Consider the following 12960-nt stretch of genomic DNA (forward strand, 5'->3'; position numbering starts at 1 on the left):
GTTTTCCAGCATCCCCCCTCCACCCCAACTCCTCACTACTATCTGCTTTTATCCCAGCCAGGGATATGGGGGGAGTACTCTGGGTTCGGGCCACATTCCGTGCTCAATTTTTATTTTTAGGTTAACTAACCCCCTTATTAGTTAAGCTTGTTGTGAAGCCTGGTGAGGACACCAGACACCAGCATCCAAAACACAACACATATTGTACACAACACACACAATTCTAATTATTGGACAACAACTTCCTCATGTAATAACCTAGAATACTGTCTAACACTCAATGGCAAGTCAAGTCCTCGTCATCGGTTAGGAACCTGGGTGTGCTCTTTGATAGCAACCTTTCATTTGAAAGTCACGTGTCTAGTATCTATAAAACCGCATTTTTTATTCTAAAAAATATATCTAAATTACGTCATATGCTCTCAATGAAAAATGCAGAACAATTAGTTAATGCGTTCATGACATCAAGGCTAGATTATTGTAATGCTCTACTGGGTGGTTGCTCAACACACTTAATAAACAAACTACAGCTGGTACAAAATGCAGCTTACCAGAACCAGGAAGTATGACCATATTAGCCCGCTTCTGTCAACACTGCATCGGCTCCCTATTAAACATTGTATATATTTTTAAAATATTGCTGATTACTTACAAAGCACTAAATAGTTTAGCTCCGCAGTACTTGAGCGAGCTCTTAACGCATTATAGTCCTTCACGTCTATTGCGATCTCAAAATTCTGGCCAGTTGAAAATACCTAGAATATCAAAATTGACTGCTGGCGGTAGATCCTTTTCCTATTTAGCACCAAAACTTTGAACAATCTTCCTAACATTGTCCGGGAAGCAGACACACTCTGTCAGTTCAAATCTAGACTAAAAACACATCTCTTTGGCCTAGCATACACATAACACATTATAGACTTCTATAACTCAATATTAGGCTGCATAGTTTAGAACAGCCGGGACCGGGAACACTTCCCATAAATCCTGATGTACTTGGTACATCATAAGAAGGATAGCGTCTACGCTAAATTAGTCTCTCTGTCTATCCCGAGGTTTACCGCTGTCCGCTGGATCCATGCCGGATCCAGATCTGATGAAGGACCAGCACCAGCGTTAAGGGTTTTCTGTCAACACGGGTCGTGTTAGTGGCCCCTAAGTTAATGACTAATGATCTTCGCAACTTCACTGTTACGCTAATTTCTATTATCACTGTAAAGCTGCTTGAAACAATCCATACTGTTAAAAGCACTATATAAATGAAGGTGACTTGACTTGACATGCTGGTGATATGCTGGTCTTTTCAGAAGAGTTCATGAAAGGGAGCTCTAGGCCTCCTCTTCTCATTAACATATCCAGTTCTGTGACCTCCATCTTCTCTCTGTTAGCTTTGGCTGTGCTAAATATCATGTCGCTAGAGATGCTCTCACTTGCTTTCCCCCCCCCCCCCCCCCCCCCCCCCCCCCCCCCCCCTCGATCTCTCAGCACTTCCTCTTTCCCTCTGCACACTCTCCATCTTGCCAAGCTGCAGACGCAGCGCTATTATCCCAGCTTGTGGGTGTGAAGAGAAGGAGACAGACAAGAGAGAGAGAGAGAGAGAGAGAGAGAGAGAGAGAGAGAGAGAGAGAGAGAGAGAGAGAGAGAGAGAGAGAGAGAGAGAGAGAGAGAGAGAGAGAGAGCTATAGTTGAGAAAGACGGAAAGAGAGAAACCTAGTGAACTGTATTCAAGAACCTACTGGACACCTGCAGGCTTCCAAGACAGCAAGTTGTCTGAAATGGAACCTGTAAAAACATACAGGTGTTATCCTAAATTATTATTTCTAAATGATCTGCAGATCTGTGCATGATACTAAACAGCGCATACACACACAAAGTGCATGGAAAACAAAGTAGGCAAAAAGTCCCCGGATGACCTGTATAATCTATAGCCTTATGAGGGTGTTTCAGGTAAACTATTTAATTATAATCTACACAGTGCGACAGAACGTGTTTTGATAGAATGAGAGAGAAAGAGACATGCATACAGATTGGAGCATTATGATCCAGCCGGGATATACAGACAGAGAGAAGTGTACTCTCTAATCCAGGCAGGTGTTGAAGTAGCGTGTGTGTGTGTCATAGACAGTCTGTCCCAGTTGGCCAAGGCAGCATAAGTGAATCATGAGAGTCACAAACATGCTTGCAAATGTCAGTGTGTTTTCCTCTTTATTTCTTTTCATTCCAACTCACTCTCATATACCTCCCCTTGTACATGGTGCTGGCCTTAAATAAACTAATTTCATCAGAGCAGAATATATTTCATATATATATTCTGCATAGTCTATAGCCTTATAATGGTGTTTCAATAAATAAAGATCTCTCAGGTGAGTAAATGTACCTGTTTAATTGAAATATTTTGTCAAATGCTGCGTCCAAGACCACCAAACCATATCAGGATCATTTTCAGGAAACAGTGCCATTTGTTACTGAAATGTATTTATTTATTTATCATTTAATTTAAGAAAGGTTACTGTTGACCTTTCAAAATCTTATTTTTTTTAGAATAAATCTATTGTGATATGGATCAGTTCAAACATATCTATATTAGGCTAGTCTTAGCTAGTGAATATGATTGTATAACAACATTATTCACAAGCAGTGTTCCTGTGCTTTGTGCTACAACTACAAAAAAACACATTGCTACACAGTTTTGTTCTATAAGAGTGTTGACATTCTGAGACTCATGAGGAAAATATGATGAAATATGTATAAGAGAAACTGCAGTTCCGTGTAAATAATTGTATTATGCCACTCCCTTGGGGTTCAGACTGTTAATTTGGTGACACCTTAACACATTTAAAACAGAATTATGAGGTGCTATTATTCAGTTTCACAAAGGAATTAATTATGGAAGGAGTTTTTATTACTTCTCTCATTGTCGTAATCATACTTTAGATCTATTATATTGTCACATGGAATCAATGTTGGTGCCATTGAAATTCTGCAGCAGAGCGATGACACCTCAGATCATTATAGTCTCGTGTATAACCAAGGCTGCAAAACAAACTGTCCAATTCACATTTTCCACAGAATAGACTATACCAGTTGCGCTGTTATCGCTCTCTCATCTCTCCGGCAGTGAGTTGACACACAAACCTGCCTCCCCTTACTCACTCATTTCATTTGCTCCGGATGAATATTGTTGGTATTACAGGGCTTGAATTTTGGCGTAGGATGGCACATATTGCGCATCATTTTACTCATTCCCGCAGATTTCGTGCTCACACCCAATGTTCGTGCACATAAAGCAGCCTCTTAGTAATAATTTGAGTAAATTGAGTTCTTTTTTGCAGCTTTTATAGTTTTAAACTTGGCAAGCATTCACATAAACACAGTCAGTTATGTTTTAAGTGAACATAAACAGTTGTAACATGTGTAACAGAATAATGGATCCATGCGTCCGTGACAGCAGCCTAATATACCTGCTGCCAAATTATGATATAATAATATAAAAAAAATATCTATGGCCGTTTTCCCCCCTGGTATCAATGTCGAAATTGTGGCCAGTAAAAATGCTAAGTGGCTAGTAACTTTGGAAAATCACTAGTAGCCACAGTGACTGGAGAGTAAAAAAAATTATGTCAAGCCCTGCTTATATGTCATATTTGATAAGGTAGCATGTGCATGTGTGTTGGTGTGTGTGCTAAAAGCATTAGTACGCATGCAGCGTAGAAGTGCTTGTGTGTGAAATGTGTTTGTGTGTAGTACAAAAGCTCTAACAAAGCAGATATGATAGTAATTAACTAAATGAGATGAAACTTTACCTGAGGGTAGAGAAAGAGAGAGGTTATTCGTCCCTAAGCAGCACGCTAAAGAGAGTGATACAGTATAGTTCTTAACTCAGGCGCACATACATTGCCACACCGATGCACATCTGTTATTATCATCCTCCAGTGATTGTCCTTGAGTAAGACAGCTGGGGAGATCTCTTTTTCTCTATACCAGTCATTCTATTTTACGCTATCTTCCTTCATAATCTTGATTGTCCTCTAATCTAACCCTTGATATGTTGTGTGACTCATTCATCATACAGCACTGCATTCATGTTTCATCTAGAAATATTTTGTTGTATGACACCAGAAAATGGCCCTGAGTTTTCAAACACACATACACACTTGTGAGCCTCGAACACACAAGCTCACCAGCTAATCCCCTGTAATAACACAAACCCACACACAGCGCCTCAAAGCAACACCTGAAATAAGAATCAGAGCCTCAAGCTCTCATAGCCAATCTAAGCACCCATGTTAAGTCTCGGGGGAAACACACAGCCAAAGAATGAGTACGAGAGAGAGAGTGGACTCGAGGGCTGTCAGGCTGTCTAACCCCAGCTAGACAAACCAGACAGCCTTTAGAGTATGACAAATCCCACCTCAGGTTTTAATGGATATAGAAAACATTCAAGATAAGACAGAATCAAACTCCAGGTGTTATGGCAGAATTAGACACACAGACAGATTTGTTTCTTTTATTATTGGTTATACAAAATGATATGTTTTTCCAACAGATAGACTGAAAAGTATTTGGTTATTTTTCTCAGAGGCAGGCGATGTTTCTTATTGCGCTGTGATTGGTTCATAACAATGTCATTCTGATATAAGGAAAGGAGGTGTGATCAATCTAAATGGGATAATGCCAACCTCTCATGCTTGCAATAGGTCATACTTATTAATAACATACTTATTATGAGTAAACAACTCGCAAAATCATCATTTTCAGTCTTGTTCGAATCAAAATGAGCTTAAAATGAATCTAAAATGCTTTGTATTAATGGTTTTAGTGAGAACTCAGCTCAGTTAAAATAATGCTAGCTCCTTTAATGATGACAGCCGCTGTGTTTACAGAGGATTTAATGACTAATGGACAGGAAAATTGACTATTATTAATAATAGCAGACCACCAGGAGTCAAATTATTAAATGAATATGTAGGGCAGGAGTCGGTTGTGAGGGCTCCAAACAAGTTCACTTGATTTAAAATACAATTTCAGTCCATATCCTTAAATTACATTTTCTTTTAAACTTGTTAGGTTGACATTTCAAAGAAGAAGTATCTCTCATGTTAATCACACTTAGACATTTGTAGAGGTCATATTATAATTTTAGACAAGCCAACGGCAAATACACCCCCACACACAAATTACCGCTGTAATATAAAAGTGTTTCTGACCAGACAGGATGCAACCGAATGAATGTTCGTTTAACGGATGAATAAGCCAGAGCCTGTGTGTGTGTGTGTGTGTGTGTGTGTGTGTGTGTGTGTGTGTGTGTGTGTGTGTGTGTGTGTGTGTGTGTGCGTCAGAGCTGATGACACATGTTGTGTGGTGTTTATGGAAAGTGAGTCACGTGCTCTGTACAAGGGGGCTAATGCATTTACACACACCAGCATGGAGGCGGAGACAGTAAACTAAGCATCTATGACTCACAAGGGGCCTCCCTTCTCCATCTTTCTCCCTTTCTCAGTGTTGTTATAAAAAGATTTATGTGTGCTTGACATCTAGAGGCAGTCAAATGTTGAAACGGTTCACTCATAGGAAGTTTGGTTTACAGCTCAGCAGGGGGCTGAAAATAGAAAAAAAAAATGTAGGAAGCAATTTCCTCATTCCGTTCACCTCACCTTGCCTCTCTCTCTCCGTCCCCTTCTCCTCCCCCCTGTCGTGACAGCACGAGGGGGGCCGTTGACACAAACACAGAATGACAGAACATTCCTGGAGATGAAAGGGCACCGTGAGAACCTCAGGACCCACCACTGAGATGACACACACACACGTGACTGTACGCACATACACCGACATACACACTTACCTGTCATCTGCACAACGCACTCGCTGACACACACAGTCAGACCACCTGTCCTTGCGTCTACACAGCCTCGGGGATGAATTCACCCAGATAAAAAAAGAGAGAGAAAGATGGAAAAAGACAAACGAGGGGGGTGATTGGACACCAGAGCAGCAGTGGGGATGAGATGGATTCTGGAGACCTGCAAGAGAAAGAGAATGATGCAATACTACAAAGTGACAGTACATGGGTGTGAAGAAGAATTGAAAAGATTTAAATGAGGAGTTCACCCAAATCTCATCATTGACTCATGTCGTTTCCAAAACCCGTATGAGTTTCTTTCTTCTTTGGAACACAATAGGAGGATTTTGTAGAATTTGTATTGGTCGTCCCCCACTACAATTACAATGAAAGGGGACTGAGGTTTTAAAAAGCTTCAAAAAGAATGCAAAAGCACCCAAAATGTCATAAAAGTGGTCACACAAAGCTGCTGTATGACTTCAAGACTTTGAAATATAACTCACAATTCATATAAATCAGGCTTTTCGACTAATTGTGTTATTTCTTAAAGCAGTAGTGTGCAAGTTTTGCCTGTTTTTCACCATCTATGGTTGGTACGGAAGCTTGTTTCTGCCACAGAATAAAAAATAAAAAGGTGATTGTGACTTTTCTCAGAATTTTGTTATAAAAAGTCAGAATTGCATTTTATAAAGTTGCAATTGCGTATAACACATAATTGTTCTAAATTCAGAATCGAGATATAAATTGAGATATATAATTGCAATTCTGAGAAATAAATATTTTTTTCCCCCTCAAAATTGGACTTTATAAGCCGCAACTGCGAATTTATATCTCACAATTCTGAGAAAAGATTTGTGAAAAATTCAGAATTGTGATTTTATAACACGCAATTGCGACTTTGTATCGCGCAATTCTGACTTTATAACTTGCAATTGCTACTTTATATATATCTCTCGCAAAAAAAGTCGCAATTATCTTTTTAAATGTTTTATTCTGTGGCGGAAACAAGATTCAATAGTTGTTGTGAAATTGTAGTAATTTGCTTTATGTGGGTTGTGCGTCGGCACGGATTAATCGAATGTTTTGCAGTGCATGTGTCTGTCAACGAACCAGTTTTGATCTTCACACTGCACATCGGAATTACAATTACTGTGTCTTGGATATAAATCCAAAACAAGAAGTTTAACCGAAAAATGTCATCTGAACAAGTAACATGTATGCCACTTTTGTTCTGACCAACTGAAAAAAATACAATGTTTTTACAATAAATTGCGCTACCAATGGTGATTAAATGTAACGATCACTCTCTCATAGCTAGCACAAAACAACTTAAATGTAACATAATGACCATAGCAAAGCGATAAAAAAGAACAACAAAGGAAACTACATAACTATGGATTAAACGAATTGGCTAATTACCCGATGAACCATCTAAATGTCTTACCTGTCCAGCAGAAAAAAAAGCCAGCGTCCGCGCACTAAGGTACCTCACAAAACTGATTTCGGACAGACTTCCGAGGCAGCGTAACGGTTTAATGTTCTACAGCAAAATAGATTGAGCTTTAGTGAAAACTAAGTGAATATTTAATGACTATAGCAATTTCTCGCTAGAAATGACATCATAAGTGGAAAACATTGATCAAAAATTTACATTTACACACAAACTGATGACCAGCCGCAAATTTCAGATGCCATCTTTATTTTAGCTCAACTGTCACATAATGGAAAGCACATGATTGTGGGATATGGAAGCAGCGAAGGTGTAACGCCGGTGCGGCTGAAGCAGAGATGAGGCAGGATCCAAATGCAGCACACGCTTTATTTAACAGACTAACTCAAAACACTACAAACTAGACAGGACAACGGTACACGGGAACAGGAACAACCAACATTGACGTTAACAGTTAAACATTAAACAAGAACTCACAAGGACAGGGCAGAAACACAGGTCTTAAATAATCAGAGATAAACGAGCTAACCAGGATAACAAGGGGGCGTGGGAAATGAGAGACACCTGGGATAACTAATAGACAAGACAGGGAAACACTAATCATGACATAGCCCCCCCACAAAGGAGCGGCTTCCAGACGCTCCAAACAAGAATCAGGCGGGGGGCAGAGCGAAGGCGATCCTGGAGGAGGGACGGAGGGCCAGGCCCGTGCAGGGGAACGGGACCAGGACGCAGGCACGGCGGGGCCGGCAGGGCGAGGCGCAGAGGCGGGGCAGGAGTCTGGGAACGCCCTCCGGAGCCTGGCGAGCCTGGCGAGCCTAACGAGTCCTCCTTCTCCTTCTGCGACGGCGCTTCACTGGGCTTGATTCATTACTGGATGCACTCGACTCACTGGATGCACTCGACTCACTGGATGCACTCGACTCACTGGATGCACTCGACTCACTGGATGCACTCGACTCACTGGATGCACTCGACTCACTGGATGCACTTGGCTCATTTGGTTCGTCGAGGCTGACGTAAAGCTCTGGTTCGTCGAGCGCGGTCTCGGCTGGGTTGACGTGAAGCGCGGGATCGGCGGGAACCTCCCGCGGCGTAGGCTTGGCCGAGCACGTGAGAAGCACTGGTTAAATGTAGCCCACGTGAAGCACCCGTACCTCCTCCGCGAAGCCCACTGCAGACGACGAACCGCTCATAGAAAGAGCCCACTCGACATACTGGATCAAAGTCACGGAAGGATCAGGTCCGGGCATCTGTGACCGAAGTGGATCTGATAATCCCCCGTGGAAGAATATCTTCAAGTACTGGGTGCTCATTTGCGCGAGAGGCGCCAGTTTCATGAACTCCGCGACGTACTCCTCTATGGAGCGATTCTCCTGATGGAGACGGAGAATCTGCACGTCTGGACTCCAGAAAGGCATGGCTGCTGGATCACGATGTGGTGAGTTATTCTGTAACGCCGGTGCGGCTGAAGCAGAGATGAGGCAGGATCCAAATGCAGCACACGCTTTATTTAACAGACTAACTCAAAACACTACAAACTAGACAGGACAACGGTACCCGGGAACAGGAACAACCAACATTGACGTTAACAGTTAAACATTAAACAAGAACTCACAAGGACAGGGCAGAAACACAGGTCTTAAATAATCAGAGACAAACGAGCTAAACAGGATAACAAGGGGGCGTGGGAAATGAGAGACACCTGGGATAACTAATAGACAAGACAGGGAAACACTAATCATGACAGAAGGATACATCTATGCTGCCTTCAAAAATCAATCAGATGAAGGTATCTCAGGAGACAGGAAGTGAAACTAACATTGGACCTTCCGACCTTGGATTGGAATGCGTCCTCCGAAGGCAGCATTTATCAGTTTTCGGACGCAGTCTATTACAAGCTTACACTGATTGGTTATGCACTTGCTCAATGAATGAGGCATTCATATAGAGCTTTCATATGTACTACTGTACACCCAAAGCACTTTACAATCATATCAGGGAATCAATATTGATTTAGGATCATTTTAAACCCCCAAAAAGTTATGAATTGCAGCTTTAAGTTAACTTGGATAAATCATATATGCGATTATCTTTTACATTTTTCTACATACCCCATCTTGTTACATTCAAATATCCCATCCATCAATCCATCCATCATCCTTCATTGTATTGACATTTGATACTTTAGTAAAATCCTTTCTTTTTGTCATTCATTTGATCTTTATTTTCTTCACTATTGTTTTCTCATCCCCACCCCGGCCATGCTGCTTTATGTATGACTGAGTGTAGCTTTGTGTTTCCGAAGATCAGTGCTATGGAAAAAAATATAATGTGTTTGTCTGAATGCAAGCGTGTGTATATGTGTAAAGATGGAAGAGAGGCTGCATGCAATATAGTTTTTCTTGTATATGATATACAAATCACACTGCAAGCTGAGAGACAGTATGTAAATGAAAGCCACTGGAAAAGGAAAGAGAAGAATAATGAGAGGAAGTCTGGAAGAGGACAGGCTGTCTCAGACAATGAGGAAAGGTAAAGAGAACTTAACCTTTTAAAGGAAGGAAAAGAAAAACCGTCCATCTCTTCTTTCTGGATAGATGAAGGAAAGTGTCAGAGCGAGACAGAGCGGGACCTGCGGGCGAGATCTGTTTCCCAGGTCCTTTAATCCAGCTCTCCTCTCACCTCTGCTCTGTTCTCTCTCTCTCTGTCTTTGTAAAGCCCGCGGCTCTCCATCATTTTCCCGCTCTGGATATTGTTGCCAAACAAGATGGAAGAGCTCAAGGAATCTGGAGAGCGCAAGAGACGTGGGGGGGAAAAGGCAGGAGAGTTTGATGAGAGATAACGGCCCAAGAACATTTCATCATTGGCTGACCTCAAAGACCTCTATATAATAACTGAAGAAAGAAAGTCATGTGTTAGAATTTTGTGTGTGTGTGTTGTGATTTTAACGATAAAAGATAAAAAATGATATGGTAAAAACCTGCTTTAATTGTAAGTTGCCTTACTATACAGTGAAAAACTGAAGTAGATCTAACAGGGCATTTTTACAGTTTTAAGAGGTAAAAAAGAACAGTAATCCTACAATTTACAGTGAAAAATCGTCAACTGACAATTGCCTGTGACACTTTAAATTGGATGGTATTTTATTAATAGAATTTTTTTTATTCAACAAAGCACTTTTCAGCAATCAGCCTTCTTCAGTGAATCATGAATGATCAGTATTTTAATCAATTGAAATATTAATAGTATATCAGTTACTGGAATATATATATATTTTAACTGTAAGATTAAGTAAAATCTAAAATGCCCTTTTGGGTATTTTAAGGTGTTTTTTTTTTACAGTGTACATTTAAGTACTAGTAATATTAATTAACTACATGTACTTACCATAACATGGATTGGTTCAGGGTTAGTTGCATGTAATTATGCATAATTTACTATTACTACAACCTGTATAATGTGTAACAAGGATTAAGCATTACTGCCATTTTTACCCTACATTTCAGTGTTTTTTCTTTTTTTCTTTTTCAACTTTGACCTCCACATGAAAAGTGTTGCGGATAGCATCATGGAAGGATTTCATGAGGTTGCTAGATAACAAGAGTGCAGTAAACTATAAAGTTCGCCAATGAAAGAGGTAAAGTCTTTGAGATAAGTCATTGAGATTGCTTGAGTAACATGGCAGCAAGGACATTCCTTTTCTCAAAATGTTATCTATGACGTTGTGTCGTACGACATGGATCAGTCTCTTTTCCATCTTGCATTGATAACCCTGCCAACACCACCCACATCTTGCAAACTGTTCGGTCAACTGTGTAATGAACTTTGACCAGTGACACTGTGTAGCACAATGCTTTAATCCATAGATTTCTGGGATGAGTCGTGTGAAAGGGCTTTTGACTTTACAGAGATTTTTACAGTAACATATGTGCATCTGTTGCCAGCAAGTCACGCTTTAACTACTTGATTTATACATTAATTTGCTGTAAATGCCATATACATAATTACATTGTAAGAAAAAAAGTAAGAAGAAAAACAGAAAAGGCAATGGCATTATCTGTTAACCCTAAAATGCAACATGCAGAGCATAATTTAAAATAAGGGTGAAACACCTGTGAAAAAGCAAAAAGGAACAATGTCTTCATAACTGTCTACTACAGTATCGCATGAGGCAGTACATTGTAGTCTCCTTGAGGAACATTTTTATTCATTCATTGCTATAGGAGCAACATGTATGTTAGACCCTATACCGACTAAGCTACTGAAAGAGCTGCTTCCAGAGGTCATAGATCCTCTTCTTAATATCATTCAATATAATATCATCTTTGTCATTAGGATACGTAGCAAAAACATTTAAACTGGCTAGGATTAAACCACTTGTTAAAAAAAATGCAACTTGATCCTACAGAATTAGTCAATTACAGGTCGATCTCGAATCTACCTTTTCTGTCAAAGATACTAAAAAAGGCAGTATCCTCACAACTATGTTCCTTTTTAGAAAGAAATGGTATCTGTGAGGATTTTCAGTCCGGATTTAGACCATACCATAGTACTGAGACAGCTCTCATTAGAGTCACAAATGACTTGCTCTTATCATCCGATTTACTGTTACTGGATCTTAGTGCTGCATTTGATACTATTGACCACAACATTATTTTAAATAGACTCGAAAATGATGTTGGCATTAGTGGAATTGCATTAGCATGGTTTAAATCATACTTATCTGACCGTTATCAGTTTGCAGCAGTAAATGAAGAGATGTCTTATCGATCAAAAGTTCAGTATGGCGTACCACAAGGCTCAATAGTAGGACCTTTGCTGTTCACTCTGTACATGCTACCCTTAGGAGATATCATTAGGAAGCATGGCATTAGTTTTCACTGTTATGCTGATGATATTTATATTATATACTATTAATTTACTATATTTATTCACGCCCTGAAACTTATCAATTCACAAAATGAACGGAATGCATAGATGATATAAAAAACTGGATAACTAGCAACTTCCTACTACTAATTCTGAAAAAACAGAGGTTCTAATTATTGGACAAAAAAGTTCCTCACGTAATAATCTAAAATACTGTCTAACACTCAATGGCTGCTCTGTCAAGTCCTTGTCGTCGGTTAGGAACCTGGGTGTGCTTTTTGATACCAACCTTTCATTTGAAAGTCACGTGTCTAGTATCTGTAAAACCGCATTTTTTTCATCTTAAAAATATATATAAATTACGTCATATGCTCTCATTGACAAATGCGGAACAATTAGTTAATGCGTTCATGACATCTGTCAGGTTTGGCATAGACGAAGCAGACAGAATGGTAAGTTAATGCCTTTAATTTGCAGAATGGATCGGTACAGCGAAACAGGTGAGTAACCAGTAAGTTGTATATCAGATGAATGATTAACTGAAGTGTAACCAAGTCTCTCTCTCTCTCTCTCTTGCAGATGATGAAGAAGGAGTTCCTTAGAAGAAGGAGTTCCAGCCAATGGTGACTGGCTGAGAAGATTGAGATCGTAGGTAGGAATGCAGGTAAGTATAGCAGAGAGTCTGTATCATGTGTAGACGAGATCAGACAATGACTTAATGTTCATAGCAGGTATATAAGGGTGAACTGATAATGAGGTCCAGGTGACGGTGATTAGTAATCAGGTGACAATGAGTGTG

General features: G+C 40.0%; 1 long non-coding RNA gene across 1 annotated transcript; it reads right to left on the minus strand.

Moving 5' to 3' along the window:
- Positions 1-4596: 4596 nt before the first annotated feature.
- On the minus strand, positions 4597-8100 carry LOC306985892. The gene is made up of 5 exons (XR_013794883.1): positions 7499-8100; positions 7284-7379; positions 6109-6214; positions 5843-6020; positions 4597-5745 (listed from the first exon to the last, which is right to left on the minus strand). It is a non-coding gene; the product is annotated as an uncharacterized lncRNA (long non-coding RNA).
- Between the last annotated feature and the right edge of the window lie 4860 nt (positions 8101-12960).

This window comes from Phoxinus phoxinus, assembly GCF_949152265.1.
Source record: "Phoxinus phoxinus genome assembly, chromosome: 2".
Lineage (NCBI taxonomy): Eukaryota > Metazoa > Chordata > Actinopteri > Cypriniformes > Leuciscidae > Phoxinus > Phoxinus phoxinus.